Here is a 14104-nt window from a genome sequence, read left to right on the forward strand (position 1 = left end):
CCAATATATACAGTCGTGGAATTAACACATTATTATGCCTAATTTGGACAACCAGGTATTTGTGAAGATAAGGTACTTTTTAAAAAAATGAATCAAATAAAATAAGATAAATAAATTAAAAACATTTTCTTGAATAAAAAAGAAAGTAAAACAATATAAAAACAGTTACATAGAAACTAGTAATTAATGAAAATTTGTAAAATTAACTGTTAAAGGTTAGTATTATTAGTGGACCAGCAGCACGCACAATCATGTGTGCTTACGGACTGTATCCCTTGCAGACTGTATTGATATATATTGATATATAATGTAGGAACCAGAATATTAATAACAGAAAGAAACAACCCTTTTGTGTGAATGAGTGTAAATGGGGGAGGGAGGTTTTTTGGGTTGGTGCACTAATTGTAAGTGTATCTTGTGTTTTTTATGTGGATTTAATAAAAAAAATAAAATAAAATAAAATAAATAAAATAAAAACGATACTGATAATAACAAAACCGATACCGATAATTTCCGATATTACATTTTAACGCATTTATCGGCATCATCTCTAATAAAAACAACATTTTAAAAAATGTTATAACGACAGACAGACCTGAAGTTGATCTTGAGATTCAAGCGTTAAATGACAAAAATAATAATTTATGACTTATTTCTAACATTTTTATGACTGAGACCCTTCCGGGTACCGGGGACCAAACTTGAGGAAAGCCATAAAGTTTAAAAAAAAACAACCTATATATTGTATTGGTTTAAAAAAAAAGGAAAAATATAAAAATGGCCCCCGCATGCTTTGATTTTTCAGTCTGTCGCCCTGAGTGGAAAACGTTTGGACACCCCTGGTTTATAGTGTTGTTTTGTTGCGCCCTGAAAGTGTTAATATTGTAAGTATTGTACCTATTCCACACCAGATGTTTGATTATAACGTGCATCCGATTTGTAGTTTTAATTAACAAATTTGGAGGTGTTGCTATGTGAAAATTGCCAATGCTAATCAGTATTTATTTATTTACAGACAGACATAATTTTATATTTCATTGTTGTTTCTTTTGTTAATATCAGAGTCTGTTCTGCAAAAAGGCAATCCCTAGAAGCGCACGGCTAATGGACAGGGACACACCGTTAAAATATACATTATATAATATACAAAATACAGTACAATACAATTTATTTCAGAATCTACCCACCAAATACCCATTTACAATTTCATACCAACCTACGAACAAATCAGTCTCGATATCCTATTATTCAAATTTGATTAAAAAGTTGAATGTTGAAGTAGCATGTCAATAGCACAGCCAATGCATGTTAGCATTAAGCTAGCACATTTTTTAGAAAAGCGGAGCCTCACTTTACTTACGCTGTCGCGTTGTTTGAGTCACTTTCTTTGTTGGCATTGGAACAATGCAACATGAGTGTAAATCGCTCCGGAGTATAAGTCACACCGGCCGAAAATGCATAATAAAGAAGGGAAAAAACATATATAAGTCGCACTGGAGTATAAGTCGCATTTTTGGGGGAAATTTATTTGATAAAATCCAACACCAAGAATAGACATTTGAAAGGCAATTTAAAATAAATAAAGAATAGTGAACAACAGGCTGAATAAGTGTACGTTATATGAGGCATAAATAACCAACTGAGAACGTGCCTGGTATGTTAACGTAACATATTATGGTAAGAGTCATTCAAATAACTATAACATATAGAACATGCTATACGTTTACCAAACAATCTGTCACTCCTAATCGCTAAATCCCATGAAATCTTATACGTCTAGTCTCTTACGTGAATGAGCTAAATAATATTTTTTGATATTTTACGGTAATGCGTTAATAATTTCACACATAAGTCGCCAAACTATGAAAAAAAACTGCGACTTATAGTCCGAAAAATACGGTAGGTGAAATTAGATAATCTCCCACGGCAAACCAGACTGTGTCTCACACTCGCACAGTGGTTGAAAAACACTGCCCTATGGGTTTAATGAGTACAGTTGGGTTTTTTTTTATAGTAATTGAAAGATCCAATTATTAGTACCAGCTTGCAACATAGCGCCATTCCTCAAATCTACTGAACAATGGCGGCACACCATTTTGGTCTTATCTATTGAAGTATTTCACCGGGTTCAGGCAAGGAGACTCAAAAGCATACTTGCCAACCTTGAGACCTCCGATTCTGGGAGGTGGGGGGTGAGGCGGGGGGCGTGGTTAAGAGGGAAGGAGTATATTTACAGCTAGAATTCACCAACTCGAGTATTTCATAAATATGTCATATATATATATGTGTATGAAATACTTGACTTTCAGTGAATTCTAGCTATATATATATATATATATATATATATATATATATATATATATATATATATATATATATATATATATATATTTTATTTTTTATTTTTATTATACATATAAATAAAAGAAATACTTGAATTTCAGTGTTCCGGAGGCTATCCATTAGATGGCAGTATTGTCCTGTTTAAGATTGTCACAACATTGCTGTTTACGGCAGACAAACTGCTTTACGGTAGACGAAAACGTGACTGCTGTTGTTGTGTGTTGTTACCGCGCTGGGAGGATGTTAATGAAACTGCCTAACAATAAACCCACATAAGAAACCAAGAACTCGCCCTCGATCATTCTACAGTTATGACGTCATTGGGCAGGCGCGCTGTTTATATTGTGGGAAAGCGGACGTGAAAACAGACTGTCGCCGCTGTCTCCACTCAGGTCCGCATTGAGCTGGAGGGGGCGTGGCCTTCAGCTCCGGCTGAATTCCAGGAGTTTATCGGGAGAAAATTTCTTCCGGGAGGTTATCGGGAGAGGCGCTGAATTCCGGGAGTCTCCCGGTAAAACCGGGAGGGTTGGCAAGTATGCTCAAAAGGGACCCAAGCAGAATGAGAGGGCTTTTCGAGTTCAGGCTTCTCCTCGGCATCATCACGCGCTAAAGACTTGGCTAAGGTGTGAGTGGGCGCGAGGGCACACTACACTGCAAAAACTGAAATCTAAGTAAGATTAAATATCTCAAATAAGGGTGATATTTGCTTATTTTCTGTCTGACTAAGCAGATTTTATGTTAGAGTGTTTTACTTGTTTTAAGGGTTTTGGTCCTAAATGATCTCAGTAAGATATTACAGCTTGTTGCTGATATTTTCTGACCTATATTGAGTAAAACATGCTTGAAACTAGAATTTCAAGTGTTGCAAAGCTGCGTCATCAACACTCACAAGTATAAAAGTACTTTTTTAAAGTAATAATTTCTTACTTCAAGCATGAAAAAAATAATCATGATGCCGAGCGCATATCATTATGTCAAAATAATGGCACTAGCATTACCTTAATTTAAGAATATTTTCCAACATATTGAGCAAAAAGGTCTCTTTTTTTTTCTACCAAGAAAAGTGCACTTTTTATTAGTGAGAATGTACTTATTTTAAGGTATTTTTGGGGTTCATTGAGGTTAGCTAATTTGACTTGTTTTGGAAAGTCTTGACCAGCCAAATTTTCTTGTTCTCTTGGCAGATTATTTTGCTTAGTTCAAATAAAATACCCCTCATTTTTGTATTTTTTTGTCTTGTTTTTGAACACTGACTTTTTGCAATGTCCCTGCACGTGGCCTAATGTGTACCGGGGCCTTTAAGGAGGGACGTGTCTGTAGCGAAGAGAACGTTCCGTACGGTAAAATCAGATTTGGGCCAAACCGTGATGACAAAGTCAATGTCAGTAAATGCTGTCGTTGTGCATGAGGAGTAGAAAAGTTTGACTTCCCTGCACCTTCTTCTTATCCTGCAAACTTTGTAGTAAAGCAGATAATGATGCAAACACCCCCCCCCCTTGCCCCCCCTTCCAAAAAGAAAGTGTGTTGTTGTGTTCATTTAGCAGCCTGCGAGCGAGTCTTGTTGCCGCGAGTCTCCAGGTGAGCTGGCGGCGCTTTGCAACAAACGCTTCACCTCCTGTCTCACTAATAAAGATGGCTGACTCTGCATGGGGGAGGCGGGTGCTTGTGTCTGTTTGTGTGTGTGGCAGCGGGGGAGTTGGGGTGGGGAGGGCTGGGTGATTGACTGATGATGTTGAACGTGACATGACCTCGTTAGCGGCGGCAGGAAAAAGACCTCCTGTCGCGGCGGTTGTCAAACCCCGACGGCGTTCCTCGGCCGACGTCGTTTGGACGCCGGCGACTTTACTGGGACGAGCATAGGGGGGGCGGTGGTGGGTAAGGTGCTACTAGCACAGGACCACCACAGATCATTAATAACACATTACTACTAGTGCATAGGGATGGGTAACATATCCGCTACTTTGTTTAACCCCATCCATCCATCCATCCATTTTATTCCGCTTATCCGAGGTCGGGTCGCGGGGGCAGCAGCCTAAGCAGAGAAGCCCAGACTTCCCTCTCCCCAGCCACTTCGTCCAGCTCCTCCTGGGGGATCCCGAGGCGTTCCCAGGCCAGCCGGGAGACATAGTCTTCCCAACGTGTCCTGGGTCTTCCCCTTGGCCTCCTGCCGGTTCGTTTTTTAACCCCATCCCGCCAAATTGGAATTGGGGGTTAAATCACCAAAAATGATTCCCGGTAGAGATGTCTGATAATATCGGACTGCCGATATTATCGGTCGATAAATGCTTTAAAATGTAATATCGGAAATTATCGGTATCTGTTTCAAAATCATCGGTATCGGTTTCAAAAAGTAAAATGTATGACTTTTTTAAACGCCGCTCTGGAGAAGTACAGAGCGCCAATAAACCTTAAAGGCACTGCCTTTGCGTGCCGGGCCAGTCACATAATATATACGGCTTTTCACACTCACAAGTGAATGCATGCGTACTTTATTAACAGCCATACAGGTCACACTGAGGGTGACCGTATAAACAACTTTAACACTGTTACAAATATGCGCCACACTGTGAACCCACACCAAACAAGAATGACAAACACATTTCGGGAGAACATCCGCACCGTAACACAACATAAACACAACAGAACAAATACCCAGAACCCCTTGCAGCACTAACTCTTCCGGGACGCTACAATATACACCCCCCGCTTTCCCCCCACACCTCAACCCCCCCCCCCCCCCCCCAAACCCCGCCCACCTCAACCTCCTCATGCTCTCTCAGGGAGAGCATGTCCCAAATTCCAAGCTGCTGTTTTGACGCATGTTAAAAAAAATAATGCACTTTGTGACTTCAATAATAAATATGGCAGTGCCATGTTGGCACTTTTTTTCCATAACTTGAGTTGATTTATTTTGGAAAACCTTGTTACATTGTTTAATGCATCCAGCGGGGGCATCACAACAACATTAGGCATAATAATGTGTTAATTCCACGACTGTATATATCGGTATCGGTTGATATCAGAATCGATAATTAAGAGTTGGACAATATCGGAATATCGGAAGAAAAAAATACATTCAAAAACTGGACCGCATCTCTAATTCCCGGGCGCGGCCACCGCTGCTGCTCACTGCTCCCCTCACCTCCCAGGGGGTGATCAAGGGTGATGGGTCAAATGCAGAGAATAATTTTGCCACAGTGTGTGTGTGACAATCATTGGTAAAAAAATAATAATTAAACGGCGCCACGGTACAGTCCCAGGGTTGCGTGGAAGGAAGATTTCATGTTATTTAGCGATCGAGAGTGACAGATTGTTTGGTAAACGTATAGCATGTTCTATATGTTATAGTTATTTGAATGACTCTTACCATAATATGTTACGTTAACATACCAGGCACGTTCTCAGTTGGTTATTTATGCCTCATATAACGTACACTTATTCAGCCTGTTGTTCACTATTCTTTATTTATTTGAAATTGCCTTTCAAATGTCTATTCTTGGTGTTGGATTTTATCAAATAAATTTCCCCCAAAAAATGCGACTTATACTCCAGTGCGACGTATATATGTTTTTTTTCTTCTTTATTGTGCATTTTGGGCCGGTGCGACGTATACTCCGGAGCGACTTATAGTCCGAAAAATACGGTACATATTTAATGACCACACACCACATTTTTATTACATATAAGATGTCCGGGTCCACTGGACCCGGGGCTAACAGAAGTGTGGAAATTGATGTTCTGTGTACCACACACACACACACACACACACACACACACACACACACACACACACACACACACACACACACACACACACACACACACACACACACACACACACACACACACACACACACAGCAGGCCTAGACAGGAGGAGGACAGAGTGTAGGTACACAGAACATCAGAGGGTCAAATGTGCGAGAAAATGAGAGCAGACCGTGTTGACAAACAATGTTTCAACCTTGTGTGGGAACCGCAGGTGCAGAAACACAAAAGAAGAATCCCTGTGGGATGCAGTAATTTTCCGTGCAACGTTCATATTGTTGTTACTCAGCCAGCTTTTGTGGGTCTGATGGACCCCGTTGCATTTTGTGGCTTTTAATGCCTCACAATCAAACACTTTTATGTTAAAATACTGAACAGATGTTTATTGGGATAAGGTAAACATCTGTTCAGTATTTTAACATAAAAGTGTTTGATTGTGAGGCATTAAAGGCCGGCTGAGTAACAACAATATGAACATTACACAAGGGTTAAAAACATTTCATATTTATTAACACACACAAAAGTACCGAAAACTGGTGCCGCTCTGATTTCCTAGTATCGGTTCCCATGTTGAATTTTGCACAGTCCCTACTTGTGTATTCACTAATAATATCTGAATGACTATTCTCCACCATTCTCCAAAAGCACAATCAACTCTTGGCAAATCCTCTCGAATTCTCCCAATCAGGACGCCGCGTTCCTCGCTGTACCGGTTTCGGGAACACCAGACGAGATCTTGGACAGGAAGCAAACAAGAAGGAGGGGGAGTGGGGAAGATGGGAGGAGGCGGGGCTGGGGGGGGGGGGGGGGGGGGTGTACAGAAATAAACCCGGCTCCCATCTGATGAGCAGCTTGTCCATAATACTGAATATGCATCTCCTGCCAAGTTTGCTGCCTGATACAGAAACAGCATCCGCGGATTTCTGCACAAGATTTGCTTCTTGTTCATTTGTTCTCTCTCTCTCACACACACACACACACACACACACACACACACACACACACACACACACACACACACACACACACACACACACACACACACTCACACGCACACTTCGTTGTCAACAGACCCCCGCCCCCTGCAGAAAGGTGACATTACAGAGCTGGAAGTGAATAAAGACTGAAAAAGGGAGGGAGGGGGAAAAAAAATGGATGCGGCCAACAATTGGTGGACAGATGATGCGGCCATCTTGAGATCGTTTGTCATGTGTCGCTCCGTGTTGACCTTGTAACAAACACCGCCTCTTAGCATCTTTTACTGCGGGAGGGGCGAGGGGGGGACGTTGGAGTTGGAGTTGTTTTCACCAATAAACGCAACATTTACGTTCCTGCTCTGGCACCGCCTTGAAGAAGACCAAACGCGGAACATGTCTTGTAGAACGTCGGAACGTGAGGGCTAGGATGAAGGGATGGAGGGATGTAGTGGAGGGAGGAGAAAGCCACCGACTGACGGATGTGGAGAAGACGCGGAGAGATGGCGACGGAAATGTGGAGTGACAGATGACAAAGTGACGGACAGACGGGTGATGCAACGAGGAGGGACGGAGTGATAGAAAGCCGAGCGGCGGGGATGTGTGCTGATTGAGAATGGAAGGGGTGATGAATGGTAGAGGGGTGGAGGACGAGGTGACGGAAGAAGACGTAGTGCCTTAGAGTGGAGACGGAGCCATGGAAGATGATGGCGCGGAGGGATGAAGCGATAACGAGTCGCTGGGAGGAGTCATAAGTGGCGGAGTGGTAGAAGATGGAGGGATGGGTGATAAAATGGTAGAAGGTGGAGAAATGGGTTATGAAGTGGTAGAAGATGGAGGGATGGATGATAAAATTTTATAAGACAGAGAGATGGGTGATGAAGTGGTAGAAGATGGAGGGATAGATGAAGTGGTAGAAGATGGAGGGATATATTGAGTGGTAGAGGATGGAGGGATAGATAAAGGGGTAGAAGATGAAGGGATTGATCATAAAATGGTAGAACATGGATGATGAAGTGGTAAAAGATGGTGATAAAATAGATGACACAATGGTAGAAAGTGGATAGAAGAATGATGAAGTGGTAGAAGATGGTGATAAAATAGATGACACAATGGTAGAAAGTGGATAGATGAATGATGAAGTGGTAGAAGACGGAGGGATAGATGATAAAATGGTAGAAGATGGAGGGATAGATTCAGTGGTAGAAGATGGAGGGATAGATTGAGTGGTAGGAAATGGAGGGATAGATCATAAAATGGTAGAACATGGATGATGAAGTGGTAAAAGATGGTGATAAGATAGATGACACAATGGTAGAAAGTGGATAGATGAATGATGAAGTGGTAGAAGACGGAGGGATAGATGATAAAATGGTAGAAGATGGAGGGATAGATTCAGTGGTAGAAGATGGAGAGATAGATGAAGTGGTAGAAGATGGAGGGTTAGATTGAGTGGTAGAAAATGGAGGGATAGATCATAAAATGGTAGAACATAGATGATGAAGTGGTAAAAGATGGTGATAAAATAGATGAAAGATAGATGACACAATGGTAGAAAAACGATAGATGAAGTGGTAGAAGACGGAGGGATAGATGGAAGATGGAGAGTTGGATTATGAAATGGTTGAAGATGGAGAGATAGATGATACAATGGTAGATGGATAGACAGATGATGAAGTGGTAGAAGATGGATAGATGGATGATGAAGTGGTAGAAGATGGGGGGATGGATGAAGTGGTAGAAGATGGAGGGATATATCATAAAATGGTAGAACATGGATGATGAAGTGGTAAAAGATGGTGATAAAATAGATGAAAGATAGATGACACAATGGTAGAACATGGATAGATGAATGATGAAGTGGTAGAAGACGGAGGGATAGATGATAAAATGGTAGAAGATGGATGGATGGAAGATGGAGAGTTGGATTATGAAATGGTTGAAAGTTAGAGAGATAGATGATACAATGGTAGATGGATAGACAGATGATGAAGTGGTAGAAGATGGATAGATGGATGATGAAGTGGTAGAAGATGGATAGATGGATGAGGAAGTGGTAGAAGATGGAGGGATAGATGAAGTGGTAGAAGATGGAGGGATATATTGAGTGGTAGAAGATGGAGGGATATATCATAAAATGGTAGAACATGGATGATGAAGTGGTAAAAGATGGTGATAAAATAGATGAAAGATAGATGACACAATGGTAGAACATGGATAGATGAATGATGAAGTGGTAGAAGACTGAGGGATAGATGATAAAATGGTAGAAGATGGATAGATGGAAGATGGAGAGTTTGATTATGAAATGGTTGAAGATGGAGAGATAGATGATACAATGGTAGATGGATAGACAGATGATGAAGTGGTAGAAGATGGATAGATGGATGATGAAGTGGTAGAAGATGGATAGATGGATTAGGAAGTGGTAGAAGATGGAGGGATGGATGAAGTGGTAGAAGATGGAGGGATATATTGAGTGGTAGAAGATGGAGGGATATATCATAAAATGGTAGAACATGGATGATGAAGTGGTAAAAGATGGTGATAAAATAGATGAAAGATAGATGACACAATGGTAGAACATGGATAGATGAATGATGAAGTGGTAGAAGACTGAGGGATAGATGATAAAATGGTAGAAGATGGAGGGATGGAAGATGAAGAGTTGGATTATGAAATGGTTGAAGATGGAGAGATAGATGATACAATGGTAGATGGATAGACAGATGATGAAGTGGTAGAAGATGGATAGATGGATGATGAAGTGGTAGAAGATGGATGAGGAAGTGGTAGAAGATGGAGAGATGGATGATAAAATGGTAGAAGATGACTAGATGGTAAAATGGTTGAAGATGTAGAGATAGATGATTAAGTGATAAAATATGGATAGAAGGTAAACTGGTAGAAGATGGAACGATGGATGATGAAGTGATATAATATGATAGATGGATGATGAAGTGGTAGAAGATGGAAGGATGGATGATGAAGTGGTAGAAGATGGAAGGATGGATGATGAAGTGGTAGAATATGATGGATGGATGATGAAGTGGTAGAATATGATAGATGGATGATGAAGTGGTAGAAGATGGAAGGATGGATGATAAAGTGGTAGAATATGATGGATGGATGATAAAGTGGTAGAATATGATAGATGGATGATGAAGTGGTAGAAGATGGAGAGATAGAGGACAGAGATGGCTGATGAAAAGTGATGGCGTCGTGTATCTCCATGTTTTTAGAGGAGTGATTGTGTCATTGTTGTGTGTTTAGCGGCGATGGCGTTTGTCAGTGGGCGAGAGACTGGACGTGACTTGTGAGTGAAGAGCGGTTGATGGCAGCGTTTGAGCGAGGATGAGCTTTCACATCCAACTTCAAGTATGTCGCTAATCCCCCAGGTTTAATCCCCCCCGCCCCTTCCTGCGCTCTACCATCCTCGTAAAGAAACTTCACGTAAACAATTTGTACAACCCGGCGAGTAAACGCGGCGCTTTGGCTTTACGAGGCGCCTAAATCACGTCTCTTCGCCAGCGCCTGCGACCCCGCCTGGTGACGGCCCCATATGGGCGTGCGAGAGTGGTGAATATTTGAATGTGCGTCTCTCAGCACCGGCAGACCGTCAGACCGGGTCCTTCCGGCGCCGGCGGGACAAAGCTGGCCTGTACCTTTCATAAGTGAAGCGTCTCTTTGAAGATTCATGTTACTGTGAACACGCCACTCTGCGCCTTCCCAGCCGGGAAACTCATCCCCCGCGTAATGACCCTCAATCCTCACGCTTTTGTGCGCCTTAAAGAGCACTTTCATATTTCCCAACATGTGAAACATCCTCGCGCCACAAAGCCTCCGTTTGTGCACGGAGGAAATAACACAATTATTCATACAATTAAAGTCAAAACAAGACGTTGTTGTTGTCACATGATGTCATTTCTGAAGATGAACTGTGTGTCCTTTCCAGGCCAGGGAACTCATCATGACGTGGTAGAAGATGGAGGATGGAGTGGTAGAAGATGGAGGAGAGAAAGAAGGTGAATTGGTAGAAGATGGAGAGATAGAAGGTGAAGTTGTAGAAGATGGAGGATGAAGTGGTAGAAGATGGAGAAATAGATGGTGAAGTGGTAGAAGATGGAGAGATAGAAGGTGAAATGGTAAGAAATGGAGGATGACGTGGTAGAAGATGGAAAGATAGAAGGTGAAGTGGTAGAAGATGGAGAGATGGAGGATGAAGTGGTAGAAGATGAAGGATGAAATGGTTGAAGATGGATAGATAGAAGGTGAATGGGTAACAGGTGATGGATGAAGTGGTAGAAGATGAGAGATGGAGGATGAAGTGGTAGAAGATGAAGGATGAAGTGGTAGAAGATGGAGGATGAAGTGGTAGAAGATTGAGGATGAAGTGGTAGAAGATGGAGAGATGGAGGATGGAGTGGTAGAAGATGGAGAGATAGAAGGTGAAGTGCTAACAGATGGAGAGATAGAAGGTGAAGTGGTAAAAGATGGAGGATAAAGTGATAGAAGATGGAGAAATAGATGGTGAAGTGGTAGAAGATGGAGAGATAGAAGGTGAAATGGTAAGAAATGGAGGATGACGTGGTAGAAGATGGAAAGATAGAAGGTGAAGTGGTAAAAGATGGAGAGATGGAGGATGAAGTGGTAGAAGATGAAGGATGAAATGGTAGAAGATGGATAGATAGAAGGTGAAGGGGTAACAGATGATGGATGAAGTGGTAGAAGATGAGAGATGGAGGATGAAGTGGTAGAAGATGAAGGATGAAGTGGTAGAAGATGGAGGATGAAGTGGTAGAAGATTGAGGATGAAGTGGTAGAAGATGGAGAGATGGAGGATGAAGTGGTAGAAGATGGAGAGATAGAAGGTGAAGTGCTAACAGATGGAGAGATAGAAGGTGAAGTGGTAGAAGATGGAGGATGAAGTGGTAGAAGATGGAGAAATAGATGGTGAAGTGGTAGAAGATGGAGAGATAGAAGGTGAAATGGTAAGAAATGGAGGATGACGTGGTAGAAGATGGAAAGATAGAAGGTGAAGTGGTAAAAGATGGAGAGATGGAGGATGAAGTGGTAGAAGATGAAGGATGAAATGGTAGATGATGGAGGATGAAATGGTTGAAGATGGATAGATAGAAGGTGAAGGGGTAACAGATGATGGATGAAATGGTAGAAGATGAGAGATGGAGGATGAAGTGGTAGAAGATGAAGGATGAAGTGGTAGAAGATGGAGGATGAAGTGGTAGAATATGGAGGATGAAGTGGTAGAAGATGGAGGATGAAGTGGTAGAAGATGAAGGATTAAGTGGTAGAAGATGAAGGATTAAGTGGTAGAAGATGGTTGATGAAGTGGTAGAAGATGGAGAGATGGAGGATGAAGTGGTAGAAGATGGAGAGGTAGAAGGTGAAGTGCTAACAGATGGAGAGATACAAGGTGAAGTGGTAGAGGATGAAGGATGAAGTGGTAGAAGATGGAGGATGAAGTGGTAGAAGATTGAGAGATGGAGGATGAAGTGGTAGAAGATGGAGAGGTAGAAGGTGAAGTGGTAGAAGATGTAGCGATGGAGGATGAAGTGGTAGAAGATGGAGAAATAGAAGGTGAAGTGGTAAAAGATGAAGAGATGGAGGATGAAGTGGTAGAGGATGAAGGATGAAGTGGTAGAGGATGAAGTGGTAGAAGATGGAGGATGAAGTGGTAGAAGATGGAAGATGAAGTGGTGGAAGATTGAGAGATGGAGGATGAAGTGGTAGAAGATGGAGAGGTAGAAGGTGAAGTGGTAACAGATGGAGAGATAGAAGGTGAAGTGGTAGAACATGGAGGATGAAGTGGTAAAACATGGAGAGATAGAAGGTGAAGTGGTAGAAGATGGAGGATGAAGTGGTAGAAGATGGAGAAATAGAAGGTGAAGTGGTAGAATATGTAGCGATGGAGGATGAAGTGGTAGAGGATGAAGGATGAAGTGGTAGAAGATGGAGGATGAAGTGGTAGAAGATGGAGGATGAAGTGGTAGAAGATGGAGAAATAGAAGGTGAAGTGGTAGAAGATGTAGCGATGGAGGATGAAGTGGTAGAGGATGAAGGATGAAGTGGTAGAAGATGGAGGATGAAGTGGTAGAAGATTGAGAGATGGAGGATGAAGTGGTAGAAGATGGAGAGATAGAAGGTGAAGTGGTAACAGATGGAGAGATAAAAGTTGAAGTGGCAACAGATGGAGAGATAGAAGGTGAAGTGGTAGAAGATGTAAGATGAAGTGGTAGAACATGGAGAGATAGAAGGTGAAGTGGTAGAAGATGGAGAGATAGAATGTGAAATGGTAGAATTTGGAAAGATAGAATGTGAAGTGGTAGAAGATGGAGAGAAAAGGGTGGAGTGGTAGATGAAATGGTAGAATATGGAGAGATGGAAGATGAAGCATTAGAAGATGGAGAGATAGAATGTGAAATGGTAGAATTTGGAAAGATAGAATGTGAAGTGGTGGAAGATGGAGAGAAAAGGATGGAGTGGTAGATGAAATGGTGGAATATGGAGAGATGGAAGATGAAGCATTAGAAGATGGAGAGTTGGATTAGGAAATGGTAGAAGATGGAGAGATAGAACATGGAGAGGAGGATGAAGTGGTAGAAGACGAAGCGATGGATTAGGAGTGGTAGAAGATGGAGAATGAAGTGGTAGCAAATGGAGAGATGGATTATGAAAGAGTAGAAGATGTAATAGTGGAAGATGAAGTGGTAGAAGATAGAGAGAGGAGGATGAAGTGGTAGAAGATGAAGAGATTGATAATGGAATGGTAGAAGATAGATAGATACAAGTGGTAGAAGATGCAGAGAGGAGGATGCTCTAGTGGAAGAATATGGAGGGATGAATGATGAAGTGGTAGATGATGGAAGGACAGATGATTAAATGGTAAAGAATGGAGGGAGGAGGATGAAGTGGTAGGAGGAGGATGTAGTCGTAAAAGATGGATGATGAAGTGGTAGATGATAGAAGATGAAGTGGTAGAAGAAGGAGGATGACATGGGCT

The 14104-nt window shown here is 41.8% G+C and overlaps 1 protein-coding gene and 1 long non-coding RNA gene across 2 annotated transcripts in view; one reads left to right on the forward strand and one right to left on the reverse strand.

The window, feature by feature from the left end:
• LOC133665519 (uncharacterized) overlaps window positions 1-14104 on the forward strand; it is a 134726-nt gene that overhangs the window by 108951 nt on the left and 11671 nt on the right. The window contains exon 4 of the long non-coding RNA XR_009828765.1: window positions 11039-11108. This is a non-coding gene — a long non-coding RNA (uncharacterized LOC133665519). The remainder of the gene's footprint in view (window positions 1-11038; window positions 11109-14104) is intronic.
• The window catches only part of znf536 (zinc finger protein 536), a 295445-nt gene that overhangs the window by 90308 nt on the left and 191033 nt on the right, over window positions 1-14104 (reverse strand). The gene's annotated exons all lie outside the window — the stretch shown is intronic.

The sequence above is a fragment of the Entelurus aequoreus genome, linkage group LG02, assembly GCF_033978785.1.
Source record: "Entelurus aequoreus isolate RoL-2023_Sb linkage group LG02, RoL_Eaeq_v1.1, whole genome shotgun sequence".
Taxonomy (NCBI): domain Eukaryota; kingdom Metazoa; phylum Chordata; class Actinopteri; order Syngnathiformes; family Syngnathidae; genus Entelurus; species Entelurus aequoreus.